General features: G+C 40.5%; 1 protein-coding gene across 2 annotated transcripts in view; it reads right to left on the bottom strand.

Moving 5' to 3' along the window:
• ppp1r16b (protein phosphatase 1, regulatory subunit 16B) overlaps positions 1-16,848 on the bottom strand; it is a 108,380-nt gene extending 91,532 nt beyond the window's left edge. Inside the window, exons 1-2 of one of the 2 annotated variants that reach the window (XM_041033002.1) lie at positions 16,681-16,848; positions 1,067-1,124 (exon numbers count right to left, since the gene is read on the bottom strand). The gene's annotated coding sequence lies outside the window, so the exon portion shown is untranslated. The remainder of the gene's footprint in view (positions 1-1,066; positions 1,125-16,680) is intronic. The other variant, XM_041033000.1, reaches the window with a different exon arrangement.
• Between the last annotated feature and the right edge of the window lie 679 nt (positions 16,849-17,527).

Consider the following 17,527-nt stretch of genomic DNA (forward strand, 5'->3'; position numbering starts at 1 on the left):
AAATTCATTGATCATGAACATAATCTTAAACCGTAGCGCTAACAAACTTCAGGATGAAACGACACACTGCTGAAACAATTCATTAAAACCAGCTGATTGAAATCGACTCCAATTTTAACAACAGCCTGAAAGTTATTTCTCAAGCGAAGAGATTATAATAAAATAAAAATGGTGAATAATAGACAGTTGGAGCCCTAAAAAGAAAATCATTGAAGGGTGCCTGCACACTATGGCTGCAACTAATGATTATTTTCAATATGGCGTAGTCTAGCAATGAGAGTCTTAATTAATCTATTAATCGCTCTGTCTCTAAACACAGTAAAATATCTTGTTTTGAGTGACCAACAGTCTAAAACCCAAAGATATTCAGTTTGCATTGATGTGAGACAGGGAAAAGCAGATGATAATCACTTTTAAGAAGCTGGTACCAGAAAAAGGCCTGGCACTGACTCAAATGATCTAATTAGTCATTAAGAATTAGGCATTAATTTTCACAAGTATGCTGACACACAGACACACATTCTCTGCACTTCGCATCACCAATAATGTCAGTATCAGTGCATGACATTTAGCAGCGAGGAGGCGTGTGCTGTGTCAGGACGCTCCGCACGGAGACACAGTGGCGGCAGTGTCACACACAATGGTCCAGTGTGTCTCACAGAGTCTGTCTGTGTGTCTGCATTTTATCTCCATGTGTGTGTATTCATGTGAGCTGTACAAACCCCTCTATGTCATAAGAAAGTGTGTGTACACTGTGTACGCATGCCTGCTTGTGAAACGGTGGCCTCAGAAGCAGGATGCGAAACCGAGTCCCCCCACTCTGTAGCCCCCCCCCCCGGACCCATCGTGGTCCCCTGAGTCCCTGAGACCCCGTGTTCCAGGCCAGTGCTTATGTCTCCAGGTCCCACTAATTCATTTAATAACCTACTAATACCAAAGGCGGGCCAAGCTGATTAAAAAGCCCACTGAAACCATTCAGCCAGATAGTAGCAGGAGTTACAGCTGTCGTACCAGTGACACAGGCCATCATTCACAGCACAGATACAAGCACTACACTTAAACTTACTGCAGAAATCCTGTATCACTCCAAGGTCTTTAATCACAGGACTGACTTGGTTTCACAGCTGTGAAGTACAGGAGACAATTTCACTATTAATTACAGTAAAAATAAAAAACAGGCAAATTTACTATAGGATTTCTTCAAGACCCCAGTGTGAAATGGAGTATTGAGTGCTAGATGGCTGTGCAAAGTTTCCCTTTCAATCTATATTAACTTTTTACACCACTTTTGGAGGATTACAATGGGATTATTTTGTAGAGACATTTGCACTGAAAGAGCCCAATCCAATTTCATGTTTAAAATGAGCCACCAGTATAGCCACTTGGAATGAAATGAAATGACTTTTTCTCACTTCATGATTTGGCTGAACCATAAAGGCTTTTGCAAAGCGAGGGCCCGCTCTGATTTCATTACTGAGGCTTACGAAAGCGAAAGGGCATCAGAGACAAAACCAAATCCATAACATGGGGACTTGTGCTGTAATTGTCAGCACACTGTGTCTGTCACTGGTGCTGGTGAAGGTAACAGTCTCAGCTGACATTTACACACTTAGAAAAATCAAGGCATAGCCCACTCTTTGCATACCAGAAACGGCTCGACAATGTGTGGCATTTAATCACATGCTAATAGGTGCTTGAGGGATGTGACACACAGAAATACCTTAACATCGAGTGTGTTTTATGCCTCCGAAATTCGGATTTAAATCAGTTTCCAAGTCAGTGGCTCTTACCATTTCAGATCTATACTGTTATTTGTTGTGTGCTGCCATTCAAACTATGGTAAGTCCTGTTGCCCCTTGTGGGCTTGAGGAATCATGAATTAGAAAGGCCCTTGCTTTGTTAGTGCCATGTCTGGACATTTGGACTCAGCTATGGATGTTTACAATGGACAGTTTATTATTTTGCCATTCATCTTTGTCTTCCCTACAAGATAAGTTAGACTGAAAAGAGTGTTTAAAAGATGTATGATCATCTGACCGTTCATGTTTCTTAATGTTTTCAGCATGTTGCTATGCTCCCAGACCTCAGCAATTAACTTGGTGAGTACAATGTCATCATACCTGCTAGAAATGGCAGTCCAAAACTATGAAAACAGACCAGAGTTATAATGAACCCAAATTATCCTTTAATGATCAAACAGTGACAGTGGCTCTTAAGCTTCTCTCAGAGTTCATTTCAGAAATGTTTCCCCAAAGTCCTCATTAAAATGCACCAGCAATTATTTTGGGCCCCGAGCCAGTGTTGAAAAAACGCTGCACAAAGGGCTACTGACACAGCACATGGCCATTAAAACAGGAAGCAGTTGGTTCTGACTGTTACACTGAGATTTGACATCTGACCTTTCTGACAACCTCAGCCATTAGCCGAAACATGACCTCTGGCCATGTCAAACTAAAGTCACTGGAGTCAAACTGACAGAGCACAGGTCTGTGTTTGAAGAGACAGGAACACACACACATACAATATTACACTTTTAACACAGTGGTAGTCACTGTACATTCACCCTACACAGTCCATGAATTAAATACTGAATAATATTTAATGTTGCATATGATTTGTTTCATTTCCTGTCTTTTCTTTGAGTATTCAGATTCCAGTGTTATAAATTTCAATGTGTGGTGCATGTGTATTAGTGCTCTTAATGTCTTTGATGCACTGATGTAATGCATTGATGCTATATACAGTACATACATTTTCCTTAATAATGTGTTCTGTTTGTTAATCTTTGAATCATGCATTATCCTCCTTCACTGGATGCCGTTCATGCATTTTTATTCCCCCTCTTATGTTCTCTGGTTTAAAAACATGTTTTTCTACTACTCTGTCATGGTTGTGGAAATAAACATGTAAATAAAATATATTTTAGCAAATCATATATTTTAAGAGAAAATCGTCTTACTCAGTAGAAGAGGGGAGCAGAAGCGTGGAAAGAAAACGCAGAGTAGCAGCTGCTGCTGTATGTAAACACATCAACAGAAAACACTTCACTGAGCCATGGAGATCTTCACAGACAGACAGACACACAGACACAGACACACACACACACACACACACACACACACACACATACACACACACATTTGGTTAAAGACTCAGATCCTAAACTTTGAAGAAAATGCCCTGATGGATGTTTTGAATTAACAGGTGGTATCTTGGTTAGTAGCAAGCTGAAACCCCAAATAAAAGAACACAGTATTGTATGCAATGTTAACAGGCCTAGGTATCATTAGTATTCTTCAGCTCTTGTGATGAGACAATACCGATATCATAATTGTTGCGCTTGATACCTTACTTTGACAAATATAAACATGTTTTTCTACAGAACTGTTTTTCATATTAACAGAAAGGTTTTTTTTTTTTTTGCTTTCTTGCCAAGAGCTAGAAATGAAAACATCTGATACCGCTCTCATGTCTGCACAGTAAATATAAAGCTACAGCCAGCAGCCAAAAAAAAAAAAACAAGAGTACTGCCTTAATAAAATACACTCTAAAGTTGGTATAATTACTGTATCAACAAGATGAATATCTGAACTTAGATTTATAAACAGGATGCTTAAAAAAACTGCAAAAATACTGATGCAAAAACATGTTTTATCGCAGAGATAACTCATCTTATGCGATAAAGCCGTCTACTGTGTGTTGTTGCAGCAATGCACCACTTCTCTATCCAGTCAACAATCCAACTTCCTCCCTCTCTCTTTCTTCCATCTTTCCTTTCTTTCTCAGCCTACCAAGTCTTCACTCCTCCATCCCTCTCTCCCTCAGCGTCCTCTAAGAGGACGTTTTTACTCTGTCTGGATTACTTGTCCTAGTTGGCACTTGCCGTGCTGGTGGGGAGAGAATTTATTTCCTCCGGTGGAGCCTTGATTTAAAGCACTCAGGTCAGCTTGATTCTGGGTCATTGTCTCCCCTGTCGTAATGAACGAGGGCAGTGTTAGACAGCTCACTGTGTATCGACAAAAGCAAGGTATGGAGGTGCTACAGGATGCCACGGCTGGCCAGATGCGTTCTGAACTGAACCAGGAAGCTACAGAGCACCAGACACTTTTTTGGTGGCTTTACTTTTTAAGCCCAAAAGTAATTCAATATTTGACTACGAAAAACATGAAGCAATAAGCTCAACTCGACTCATAAGCGCCAAAATTACATTAGCTTATGTCCACATAAGCCGTTTACTTGATGCTTGTAAATACTAAGCCAGCAATCTTGCAGTAAATCTATGTTTCTCTGCCAGGACTGATCCTGCAGGGCCTACTGACCAACATGTTAGTGACCAACATATTAATCACTGCAACACAACACCGCTGGCCCCACAGTCATAAACAGTCCACATTATAATTCCTATTAACCTAATTCATGGTTGTACTTCGTCCTGTCTGACTGATTTGGCCAATTCCATTAATTAAAATTGTATTATTTAGAAAATCTGCTGCTACAACAAACAAAATGTATTTGACATCATTCTACCTGCAGTATTTCTTTTCCCCACTTTTCTTGTTACAGTACGTTTCTAATAAAAAAGTCTTTGTAGTCTATCTTAAGCTCCTCTTTTTGCCCTGCCTTTCCATCTTGTTTTTGCTGTTTTGAGTGAGAGGAGGCAGCGACACAGCTAAATATACCTCATTCTAACAGCTAAAAAAGCCTGAAGATGCCACAACATTTTGGCATTCCATTTTCATCCAGTCCAATAATGCTTCTGAAGATGTGACAGCCCCATCTAAGGACACATGCAGGTGTCACCAATCATTATTTGGACAGGCATCCAAAGTGTCACCAAAACAGCAACAGAAATCATCTGACACCTTCACTTAATGGACCTCATGGTCATATGGCAGCTGAAACGTGGAGGAATAAAACAGACTTTCACAAGGATAAATTCACAAAATAGTTAAATAAAAATCTTAGAATAGAGGGAAAATATGGTAAAATGGTAATCAAACAAAAGTAAAGATTTAAAATGTGAAACAACATCAACATGGACAGATACACTCAAACTAAAAAGCAACCTGGCCTCCCTCAAATCTTGACATATGCTATCAATCTGCTGCTGTGTTCTTGTGTTGTTTGAATGAAAATGAAGCTGCACAATGTGGAGGAAGAAAACAGCAACAAAAACACTTTGTATGCTCTCGGTATGTTCTTCAGGATTCATGGAGGATTCAGAGCATGATTTCTTTCCAATTCTCGCCTCAGGCTGTTTCATCTTCGTCTCACAATCATCCATCTGCCCAGGGTGGTAATAATGTGGGGAAGGACAGATGTAAATAAACTACAGGCATGTGCTCCAGTGCCACATGTGCAAAAGACAAAATTTTGACAAGCTTTGACATCAGGCATTCAAAACTGCAGCAATCGAGGCCCAGTGGAGAACTTTTTGACATGAATGTTGTTGTTTTTTTCCTTTCTTTAGCACAGACATAATCATTTGTTAACTGAATAATAATTTTCCCACTACATCTTCTATTTTTAGCAGAGCCAAAGACACAAAACTTTGTTAACAAATACATACAGAAACATTTCCCATCCCTGAACAAGGCCGCCACAGTGTCAGTGGTAGGTTCGAAAGGAGGCCGAAGCCTCAGATTACCCAGCAGTCTGTGTGCAAACTGTAGGATTTAGAGCACTCTTACTGTACACCTCCTAAGCTTCTTTGTTTATCTTTGCTCATGTAGCCTGACGTTTCTCATAGAGAAAGCATTATCTGCCTTTAAAAGCCTTTAAAATAAATTCCACTTGTATTTTCAGCAGTGCTTCTGTTCTATCACATAATGTGCCAAAAGAAGATATATTTCAAGTATTGCATCAGTTCAGAATCTATATTCTATGAACTCAGTGGATTAAATCTTACCAGAAAGAGGAAAAGGAAGGAGACAGAGAGTAAAATTGACTCATACAAGCCCAAGATGGCCAAGCAGATAATCTTCATCCCTCTTACAATTTCCAGAGGAAATTCTGTCCAGGCAATTAGCAGTCAAAAACTACACAAAGTACCTGACTGTTCCACGTGCCATGTTTTGCACAAATATTTCATAATCTATTGAACACACGAGTCATGTTGTCGAAGACATGACACGTGTACAGCAGAATACCTGTGTATGATCTCCTGGACTACTGCAAATGTCTAATTATCCCAGATAATTAAACCAGAAATGTTGCATGTTCTGCGTGTGTGTAAGAAGCTTAAATTCAGTCATCTGTATTCCTGTCTTCCAGTCCATTAGGCTAACTTTGAAGGAACATAATTCATCTCTGTTCACAGCAGGCACTCTGCAGTAAAGATTCATGTCCTGCCATGTCCAGAAAATACTTTAATTATTCTTCTTACTCTGCTTTGTTGTTATGCACATCTTTGCTTGTCTCTTTCATTACTGTGTGGTGGCTCTTTTTTTATTCCTTGAGATGCTTTTATTTAAATAAGCGTGGGGCTTTTATTTCACCTGCCCACCGTGCTTTCTGTTACATCAGCAGAAGAGCGCGTGGGTCGGAGGTGGCAGTGAGACGACCAGGTTTAGAGTTTTCAAACAGGAATCCAGAGCCTCCGGCCAAGGGTTCGCAACCTTTCCCAAAAAGACACCACACTGATCTCCTTCCCACAACTCAATTTTGAAATGTCTGGACTGGTTTGTTTTCTGCAGGTTTTCCTGTGTGGGAGGCTCAACAAAAGGCTTCAACCCCAGTGCATGGAAAACCTGGCCTGCGTGTCTAGGGCCTGGTGTCCTGTCCCAGTCCTGGGTGGGGTTATTCGTCCATCTGCTCCACACTGACATGAGTGAATTGTGTTTATTTTAGACCAATCTGTCTGTTTATTTATAAAAGGGTTTGACCACAACACGCCCTGGCCTCCAGGTTCTAACTACCCCCCTTGCTGCAGTCATCCAGTTCACTCTATCTCCAGGCAAATTTGGGAATATCCTCTCCTTTAATGTTTCCCTTTCTTTTCTGAACTATTCTTCCTACTGTTTCTCTCTCTCTCTCTCTCTCTCTCTCTCTCTCTCTCTCTCTCTCTCTCTCTCTCTCTCTCTCTCTCTCTCTCTCTCTCTCTCTCTCTCTCTCTCTCTCTCTCTCTGGAGCTCTGTCCCACTGTTGAGTCATTTCACTGCCTAATGATGGTTTGAGTCCCCGGCTAAGACCCAGCCAGAGTAAACAAGGCTCAGACTCAGCCAGCCTGCAGTAAGTGTCACTTCTAATCCACTACTAAACCAAGATGGGCGCGCAGTGAGTCCGCACTGTCCCAGTAACTGCAGGCATGGGCAGAGTAAGAGCTGTACAATGCTGATTTCTCATTTTACTATGCTACCAAAAAAAAAAAACAAGATCTCTCCGTGTTTGTTAGATTCTGAAAAGCACAGGCAGACAAAAAGGATGAGAGTACAGTTGATCTCCACAATCTGCTCTTCCTGCTGGACTGTTTGGCAATTCTCAGTGAGTGTGAGCTAAGTGAGCTTATGTGTCACTCGGGGTTTGTTCACATAAAAAAAGCAAGATCAAATAAAAAAATGGCAGTCATTTAACAAATACACCGGTAACTTATACTTGCACCTTAATCTGGATCGAAAATCTACTTTCTTCAGGTCCATAAATTTCTGCCCTTATAACTCAGGGTGCTTTCCTGCTACCAGTTTACTGTGGATCTGAGACAGTTTGCCTTTTTCCGACCTCATGTGGGGATTAAGATACTGAACAAGGTCAGAGATCAGTTCCTATTAAATTGTGGTACGGTTTGCATACAGGCCGTTGCCTAAACCTAACCGCGGACAGGACTGTGGATGTGGCCTCTGGTGTGACAGTCGTGCACTTGGTACATCCATCAACCACTGCAACCATCGCAACCATCTCCTGGTGACTCCACTGCTGTTAATAAATGAAGCACCAGAGATTCTCAGTCATCCGTTAAACAAGAAGGGTTGAATCGAATGAAGCCCTTCTTGGATAACCATGACCTGAGTGACTGAGAATCTCCACAGATTGTATGAATGTAATTTCTAGGGTGACAGGGTTGTCATAACGAAATATTAAAAATTCATGTGTGCATGTCATGATAACATTATTTAAAGCACTGTTTGCAAGAAAATCCTTCACTGACCTTAAAGTAACATGCCAGTCCATCTTCATGCCATACAGTATTTACCCTTCAGTCAGACTCACATCGCTCCACTAACCCGTGCACTCCGTACACTGTTACTTTACATGTACTGTACATGTACCTTTTTAAATAAAATAGTTCCAAATTATGTCCAGTTTTTGGAGTTTGAAGTATTTGAAGTAAATACTGAAAACAACATAGGAGTAAAATAAAAATATTGGTTGTCAATCTTTATTAGGATCCAGATTCTTGCTGGTTTTCTGTTCTGCTAAGTGGTTATTTGAATATCAATCAACGGCAAACTGGAAAGCGCTCAGAGAACACATGCTTCTGCCAAGTATGCGCAATGCTCCAAATTTATCATTTTAATGTTAAAAATGTTCTGAAATATTTTATCCAAATTTGGATTCGCATCAATGCAGTCAAAGATAATTATGGGATAAATATGCCAGAAATTATTTCTTTATTGCAGTAGCTCTTGATAAAATAGCAAAAATGCTCAACAAAGCCTTACTTCACAACATTAAGACTCCCTTTCAAACTAAAAAGAAGAGCACAACATAAAAAACCCACTAAATTTCTCTGAAAGCTGTTAACATGATTTTTAAACTGTCCCGCTGACAAACAAACAGGACAGAAAAACATCACTTCCTTAGTGGAGGTAATCAGATAGCTGGACTGAAGCCCTGCAGGGACCTTGAGCCATGGCAGAAGATAGCTGACCATGTCACTGTATCAGTGCTGGTGCAGGGCAAGGCCAGAAACTGCTGTCACATCTGTGCCCTATGAATACTGCCTGTTCCCTCTGTAAATTAAAGATGCAACCGGTGCTGATCAGTTCAGACACATGCGGGGGATGGTGTCTAGACACTAATACACTTGGTCTCTGTTGAGGATTCCTAAAAGGCAGATTTCAGGCACACTTGTGTTCACTCATCAATATTTAAAGAGATGCAACTGTTAACACTTTGAAGGGATCCTGCATTGAAGAAATCAGAGCTGAGGAGCATCGGATATAACCAGTTTATAAGACCTTAAAACCCCTAATGGGTAAAACATTAGTGGTTAACAAAGTGAAATATGTTTATGAACAGGAGTGCGTGTGTGTGTACTGAGGGGTTTCAAAAACATTAAACCTAAAAAAAAAGAAACACTCTTGCTGATACTGTACATCTATGCTCCCACTTATACATATAAAAGGCCTGCAACAGCAACAACACTAAAGGCAAAACCACAAAATATTCTCACACATTCACACACACCAACCACAGCCCTGGTACGACCAGGCACCCGAGTGTGCGGTCAGTTTCAGACCAATGGGAGCAGAGTTCAGACAGAGACGTAGGACAGAGCAAACCAGACATTAAAGGGCCCATCTCAAACAGCAGAGGGAGAATTCATAAAAAAAAGCATGCACACGCACACACATGCACACACGTGCACACAAACACACAGACAGAGGGGGACTGTTTCAACAACACTTTCAATGTTGGCTGAATTTCTCCTTTGAAGTCCAACAGCTGTGTTCATCTAAGAGGCATTTTGCTCATCAGGACAGCAAAATAAAAGCATGATTCTTTATAGACAGTGAGCAGGTTTACGTGGAGCCTAATATTCTGATTATAACCAGTTTAAAAGCCCAAACAGAATAAAAATGCTCCATATAAACACCTGAATAAGGATAAACAGGCAAAGAAAAATTTGTACCATGTGAATGATTTAACTTCATTATTTTTTGGCTGTGTTCTTTAGGTGTATGTCCTCTGTCTCAACGTGAACACATGGGAACACACTTTTCTCCACAAATCACGTAATCAACACAGCAGTTCTGATTAAATTCTGCGGATGTAAACACCAGACCAGGAAGGCCAGTATTAATTCACATCTCATGTAAACTGTTGACACGAAATCTTCAATCAGAGTGATTTCAATCAGAATGGAAAAACCTGTATGTAACCACAGCTAGTGTGTATTTTTAAGGGCCTCATATTCAGAATCTATTTACTACAGACTGTATGTAGGAGAAATTTTTTCATGCTGTACATTATGAAGATACCCTCAAAAGGACACTGGGAAATCCAATAATTTCTTGTGCACATGAGTAACCATGTGCTAAAGTCAGACTAGAGACTAAGAGGCAGAGGCTTGCCGTGCTTTCCTCAACAATGTGAGGAAAAAACCTTTACAATGCACCCCTGGTCGAACGCCACTGAGCTCACTTCCTGTTCACAGTGCTTCACTGCCTCCGATTGGTCGGTCTACTTCTAAAGACACCATTTGCAAGAAATGTTGGGCTTTTCCACAGAAACATGCAACAGGCTACAAATACAACATCAACTCAGTAAAGGATGTAAAAACACTGAGTCATAGAGGAAACTTGATATGCATGAAAGCCTCTAAAGACATATTTTACTTCTGCTTTGATGGCAACAGCACAATGTGCTGTATGGATGTCAGTATTCAGAAGAGAGTGCAGAGAAGTACAAGAGTGAAAATCCCTTTATGTTTCCTTTATATCTATATCTAATCTAAGAAAAGCAGCCTCGTCACAAGCTTGCTCAGATTGTATTTTTGAGATAATGTAATGAATTTTTACAGGATTGTACAAGCTCAAGTGCCCGAGCTCTCTAGGAAAAGGCACAGCAAAGTTCACTTGTGCATCCTGACAAAACACACAATGCAGGAAGTTTGGTCATTTAGTGACTTGCAGATTGTGGCTACTACTGGCTACAAGGTTAGATAAAACTTTTCATCACAATAAACAGAATTTTACAATCAAACAACATACATATACACAGATACATATATATTATTGATTTACATTGTCTGGTTGGCTTATATCCTCATATCACCTACCACTAATTTGTTGTGGCCAGTTTCTGGTCATGGCAAAATACATACAACAAAATATGCAAAAAAGATGAGAGAAAAAGCTCCATAGCCATTGATTTCCCATTCAGTAGCTCTATAAAGATGGTTTGCAGGTGGTTAGTGGCTCAAATTCCCATTCACAAATTTACTCTATTGATCAAAGCGATTGCACTGCAATAACTGATTTCTGTCCGAAATGTTCCTGTTTTAAATACCTTTATGTGTCTGGCATCTTGTAGCTGAATGGCTAAGACACATACCCAATATGATGATCGCAGAGTTGTCAGTTTGACTCAAATGGGATTGCATGGTGCTAAAGCTCTTCTCTACAAAACAATGAGGTTTGTGGTTTTATCCTCTCGGTGAGTGGTCACACGAGGGGTTCAAATATCCCAGGATCCATCAGCAGGGGATCTACCATTCTGTCCACTGATCACTTAAGTATCTGTGCAGCTAAAATCCAGGAGTCCAGGGACAATCTGGAGAATGCTATAATTTAGATGACCACTCGTTTTAATTTGGTCTCATTTTATTTTGCTCTAAAACCAGACACACGCACTGTTTCATACCACAGCTAAACATTTTAAAACTCCCTATGCTGCAAGACAAACAGATGAAAACATACTGGAGCTGAGCAAATGCAGAGGATGAGTAGAAATGGTATAAACAACAATTCTGACAATCGATTTCCTTGTTTTTCTTAGTCTTCTATGATAGTAAACTGAACATCTCTGGGTTTTGGAGTGTTGGTCAGATAAAAATAAGATATGTGAATACATCACCTTGGGCTCTGGAAAATTATATTGTGATGTTTTTCACATTTTTTTTCACACATTTTATGAACCTGACGATCGACAAATTGTCAGATAATGAAAATAACCATTAGTAGCACCCCTAAAACCCACACAGGAGTAACAAATGGCTCTGGCCCTAATTACATCTCTCTTGTTGCCACGAATTTTGAAATGGATTCTCTTTGACTGACAAATATGTTCAGGAGACTGTGTGTGAAAACAAATTTAGCTGACAAATATTCCTTCCTTAATCATTTCAGCCACTATACAAAAACATTAACCCTAAACTTTTAAATTAATAAATCTGTGTCAAAAATGGCCATGAAATGTGGCAACAGACTTTGAGGGCCTCTAAGTAGCCTTGATAGCTGCCCTGAGATTTGCCTGTCTCAGAATTAAGACCACAGATTAGCAGGCAGTGCCCAGTTGCTCACTGTAATCAGAACGCTGATCTAGTATAATCGCTTTTCAGTAGTAAGCAAGCACGCTGGTTTTCGGGCACGGCTCAGAGAGGACATCTTAGGCAGCGGGAGGTCAACAAAGAGATTTTCAAGTCAAAGATCTGAAACAGATTTCCTGTGAGGACTGGTAAAGGGCAATTTAAGAAAAAAGCAAAAATTAAAAAAACTTATTTGGAGGCTATCTGTCAGTGTTGACTTGCTTTGATGTCAGAAACAGGCGGTGCCCGGCTCCACTCCAAGTCATATTTAAGTATAAAGTGAAGCCGGTGTCTTTCAGAGAGCCTCCCGGGCCACTTCTGTTTCAATTTTTTATGAGCAACAGCCAAATCAGTGTGTCGAATAATTAAACATCAGTTAGGGTACAAAACTACAGAGAATATATTATGGAGGCAGCTCATCAGTGAAGAGGGAGCACCGAAGGAGAGCAGTGGGGCTCCTCAGACACTCAGAGGAATCTAATTTTGCCATTACACTATATACAGCCTAATGACTGATCGTCTGGAATACCAGAGGAAATACTGGTTGTAATGTGGATGAGTTCAATGCTAATGCGTATGTGTGTTTATGTGTGTGAATTAGGTCTGAACAAAAATAGCAAGAAGACGCTGCAATACTGTGTTCTCCCATGTATGAAAAAAACATCTCTTGCTGTACATAATTTCACCAAATATGCAGCTTAACTCCACATAGGAAGAACATATCACTGTTGCTGATTGACTTCAGAAGGAGAACTGAGACAGCTGTTCATGTCTCTAATTGACTCAACACAACACCGTTTCAGAGAGTACTCTCTGAATGGCAGAAATAAGTTTGGTCACTACAGAATATTCACGAAACCACGGGAGGCTCAGTGAAACCGTCCTCATGTTTTAAACTGTATATTCACTTAAACAGTTCAAATGTTTTTGCATTTTATCAAATTTAAATCCAACACCAAATCCAAATCCTTTCAAAACCTTGACCAAATCTATTCAGGTAGAGCTTTAAACTATGTCATGAAACATGTTTAGCACATATTTAACAACTAAACATTTAACATTGAGATTTAAAGAACTAAAACTCAAGCAAGTCTGCAACTAATGATTATCTTCATTATTAAATAATCTGCTTACTTTCTCAACCAATCAGCTCAACTTTGGTGTAGAGGCTTTCAGAACAGTGAAAGATTTTGTTCAACCAAAAATCCTAAATATACAGAGTTTACTATGGTACAAGAATCATCAGGTTTGGCTTTTTTTATTTGAAAAATGACCTAAGAGATTCATCCAATATCAAAATTTCAGCACTTGTCTGAATTATTGTGTAACTGATTTGCCCGATGTAATTACATATTTGCCGATGACGTAAAATACTATCTGACCGTATCGCATTGCCATTTTAAAATAAAAGATTCACCAGAGCTTAACAGTACTGTGTGTTTTACCCCTTGAATTTAGAGCTGCAACTAAGGATTATTTTTCATTCTTGATTAATCTGCCAGTGATTTTTTTTTTTTTGATTCACCATTTTGTCTATAAAATGCCAGAAAGTAGGGAAAATGCTTGTTATAATTTCCCACAAACCAAGGTGACAACTTAAAATGTATTGTTTTGTCTGACCACCAGTCCAAAATCCAAGAGACAAGCATCAAATCTTCATATTTGAGAACCTAGAAAGAGCAAAATATTTGATATTTTTGTTTTAAAAAGGACTAAAATGACTGTTTGATTTTTCTGTCAATTGACTAATCAATTAATCAACTAATTGTTGCAGCTCCACTTGCATTTTTTATCCTTCTCAGGCAGTACATCTCTCTGCACACAATCGGAAGCAGAAACACTTTTGTTTTCCTGTGGAAAGAGCAGAGATGCTGAACCTGCTACCTGAGCCATTGTGCATAACCGCATCGCTGCTGTGCTTCAAGTTCAATAAGCTTGAAGTTTGAACTTGTTTTGTTGGTGACCTTTCAGCACACAAACAGTGAGAAGAAACCATCTGCGAGGTAACCTAAAAACCAACACATGAAGGCTGAAACAGGTTTCATGCACCCAAACCCCTCTTGATGGTTAAGTTTTTCAGTTGTGTTCTCCGAAAGAGGACAACTGCCTTCTCACCAGAAGAGTCTTTGCTACGTTTGTTGTTCCGTCTTTGAGATTTCCCGGGGCTTTCCTGCTACCTACCACACGCTAGTGGCATAAACCTACGTTGCACTTTGCCTCTGCACCCTGTCTTACAGCGAGTGGGCCTTTTTTTTTTGCCTTTACATGTCTTCTTTGCATTAGGAGGGCCACTTGTGAACATTACATATCTAAACAGAAACAAAACTGCACATTGCATTCATGTTCAGCCCTGAACCTTCTGCATACAACACAAGGCGAACAGCAGAAATTGCCTCTATGTGCGATGCAGGCCTGCCCGTCCATTTTCAGTTACTCGTATGAATGCACTCACAGATACGCTTCATCACTCATATGTTCTTACACGTATAGGTGTGTACGCACTGTGTCGTGTGTTTGCATGAAGGCAGACTGCACCATCTCCCTCTAACTGCTCATTTCTTACATGAGCAGATTGGCAGTGCAGATGCTGAGAGGAACAGCAGGAGAGAGCTCTCAGGACGTCTCCACGCATCAAACATTTAAAGGCCAAACGCTGCCAGGCAGGGATACCACCTACCTTAACAAAGTGTGCATCTGGCACAAAGTGACATGAACACAGCAGATAATGTGTTGCTGTGTGAACATGAGACAGTGCATGGGGGCAGCGGCAGTGACCGAGTAAATGGTACAATTCTGTTGCCATCATGCCACTAAGGACCTCATTTACTTTTAATGCGGTCTAGCCTGTCTTACAGGACTGTTACAAGTGGTACTTTAAGTAATGTAACTAGCAATAGTTACGGTCATTGCTTCAAGATTATGAGGATTTCCGGCTTGTCTCTGTTTTATATGTTTGTAGGTTGCATCTCTTTGGGTTGTAAACTGTCGGTTGGACGTAAACTTCACCTTGGGCTCTGGGAAATTGTGATGGATATTTTATAGACTAAACAATTTAACTATTGATCTAAAGAAAAGCAGCCCACCTACTGTGTGAGAGATTAAATAAAAGATAAAGTCACCACTCAGTGTCGAAGCACAACGACTAGCTGATTACTCAGTTAGTGGATTAACCCAAAATGTAAGACGTCTTCCCAGTTTACTGGCATTTTAAGGCAACAATGATTTATCAGTCAACTGAGTGAATGATCACAAGATTTACTGATTATGAAATGAATTATAAGTTGCCGCTCTTCAAGCATATTGACGGTTCCAGCTTTTTTCAAATGTTGGTTTAAGTCATTGTAATCTCAATAGTTTAGGAGTTTGGACCGTTAGTCAATTAGTCGCATGACAGTTACTCAACAATCGTTTTAATAATCAATTTGAGGCATTTGTCAATCAAAAAAGTCAAACATTTTGTGGTTCCAGTCTTTTATGTGTGACCACTTAGTGTTTTATATCATGTAAAACTGAATATGTTTGAGTTGAAGCCAGTTGAAGATTTTGGCCTGTGGGACTTCATGATATGCTTGCATTCACCATTTTCTGATACCAAATAACAGATTAGACTAATCGAATAAGTCATCTGTTGGTTAATTATTTGATTGATCTACTAAATCAAACAGTCGAATAATCAATCAACTGCTTTTTTGATAATAAAAAGCTAGACAAAGACGCATTCTTGTGTCGCAGAATTGAAATGGGGGAGTAACATTAAAAGTATCAAACATGTTACGCATAGAAAAGCGGAAAAAATCGAGTTGTGCGCACATTTTCCATTCAAAAGTTTAAGAGAAAAGACACTGCTCCTCTTTAAAAAGCCTCGGTTTACAAAACCGTGGTGGGCTCTCCTCGCCCCTGCGCAGCGACTTATAAAGTAAAAAACTAAAGAAATCTCTGCAGCCTCCGACCATTTCAAACTGTGTCCAAGTGTCCCAGCAGCCGAAGTAGCTGCTGCAGAAACGCTGTTTGCAGAAAAAAAAAAAAAAAAAGACATGTGTAGCATTTACACTGGTGTAATGACAACATCCCGGGGAGGGGAGGATGTTGAAGGCGCTCTGCTAATCTCAAACCGTGTAGCCGAACTCACAGGCGCCAGCGGCGGAAACGACGGTTTTCGCCGGTTTGATTGCAGGTTACGGAGGCGGTCGGTGAGGACCCCGGGAAGGCGGTAAAGTGGGGCTAGCTAAAACTGCTCCAACAAGGGTCGGACATGCCTCTCTCCTCTCTCTTGCCCTGCCTGCTGCCGCTTTCTTCCTCTTCTGAGAAAAAAAAATATCCTCTCGTTTAGTTACAACCAGTCCACAGCTAAATTTCCCCCCCCCCCCCCCCCCGTCTTCCCCAACCCCCTTCCAAAAAGAAAACTGTCAGCATGTCTTCGTTTCTGCACTCACCTCACTCCGGGGTCGAGAAGATCACATGGAGGCGACAGAAACGCGGAGAGCCGACAGCGATATTCCGGAGGTTTAAACTTGTCCCGTTAGTAAAGACACAGCAGGGCTGGAAAGATACGCTTAGTGTGTGACTCTGCGTGTGTGTGCATGTGTTTGTGTTTGCGTCTGTGTGTGTGTGTGTCTGCAGAGTCCGTCTCTCTCTCTCTGTCCAACACCAAGTCACTCCTTGAGGGCGGAGCTGAGCGGGAGGAGGAGACTGAAGGGCGGATGCAGCCACGGTGAACGGCAGGAGTGCGCAAAGTGGGGGCACCGAGACAGGCCCAAGGTGTATGTAGCTCTCCACACACCCCTCCCAAAAAAATTCATATTAAAATAAAAGCGGAAAAAACTGACTGATTAACAATTGGTGCATCCACTACAATTTGTGAACACTTACTGTAAGTTCTGAGGAAAGTTTCCACTCACCTCTGTTGATTTAATGTGCTCATAAGACACAGCTGGTCATGAGGAGTATCTACACCAATGACTTGCCCTTAAGGCTAGTTTGTTTCTGCATCAGATCGATTCTGAACATTTATACTCGAGCGCTGGTGCATCTGTGCTGAGTTTCTTCATGTACTTTGAACAAAGACAAACAAATGACTGAAATGTTCGGTCATGTTGGAGGTGGAGCTAATAAATCTTGACCAACAGTTATTTTTACTGAAATTACTGCAACGCAGAAAAGAGAAAAGACGTCGGAGGAGATGGTGTGTACGACCATTGAACCCATTTACACGGTTTTCCCTACTGCTGTTGCCAAATGAACAGAGAACATTATGCTGAGAGTTCTCATGCTCTGGAGAAA

Source organism: Toxotes jaculatrix, chromosome 3 (assembly GCF_017976425.1).
Source record: "Toxotes jaculatrix isolate fToxJac2 chromosome 3, fToxJac2.pri, whole genome shotgun sequence".
NCBI lineage: Eukaryota > Metazoa > Chordata > Actinopteri > Toxotidae > Toxotes > Toxotes jaculatrix.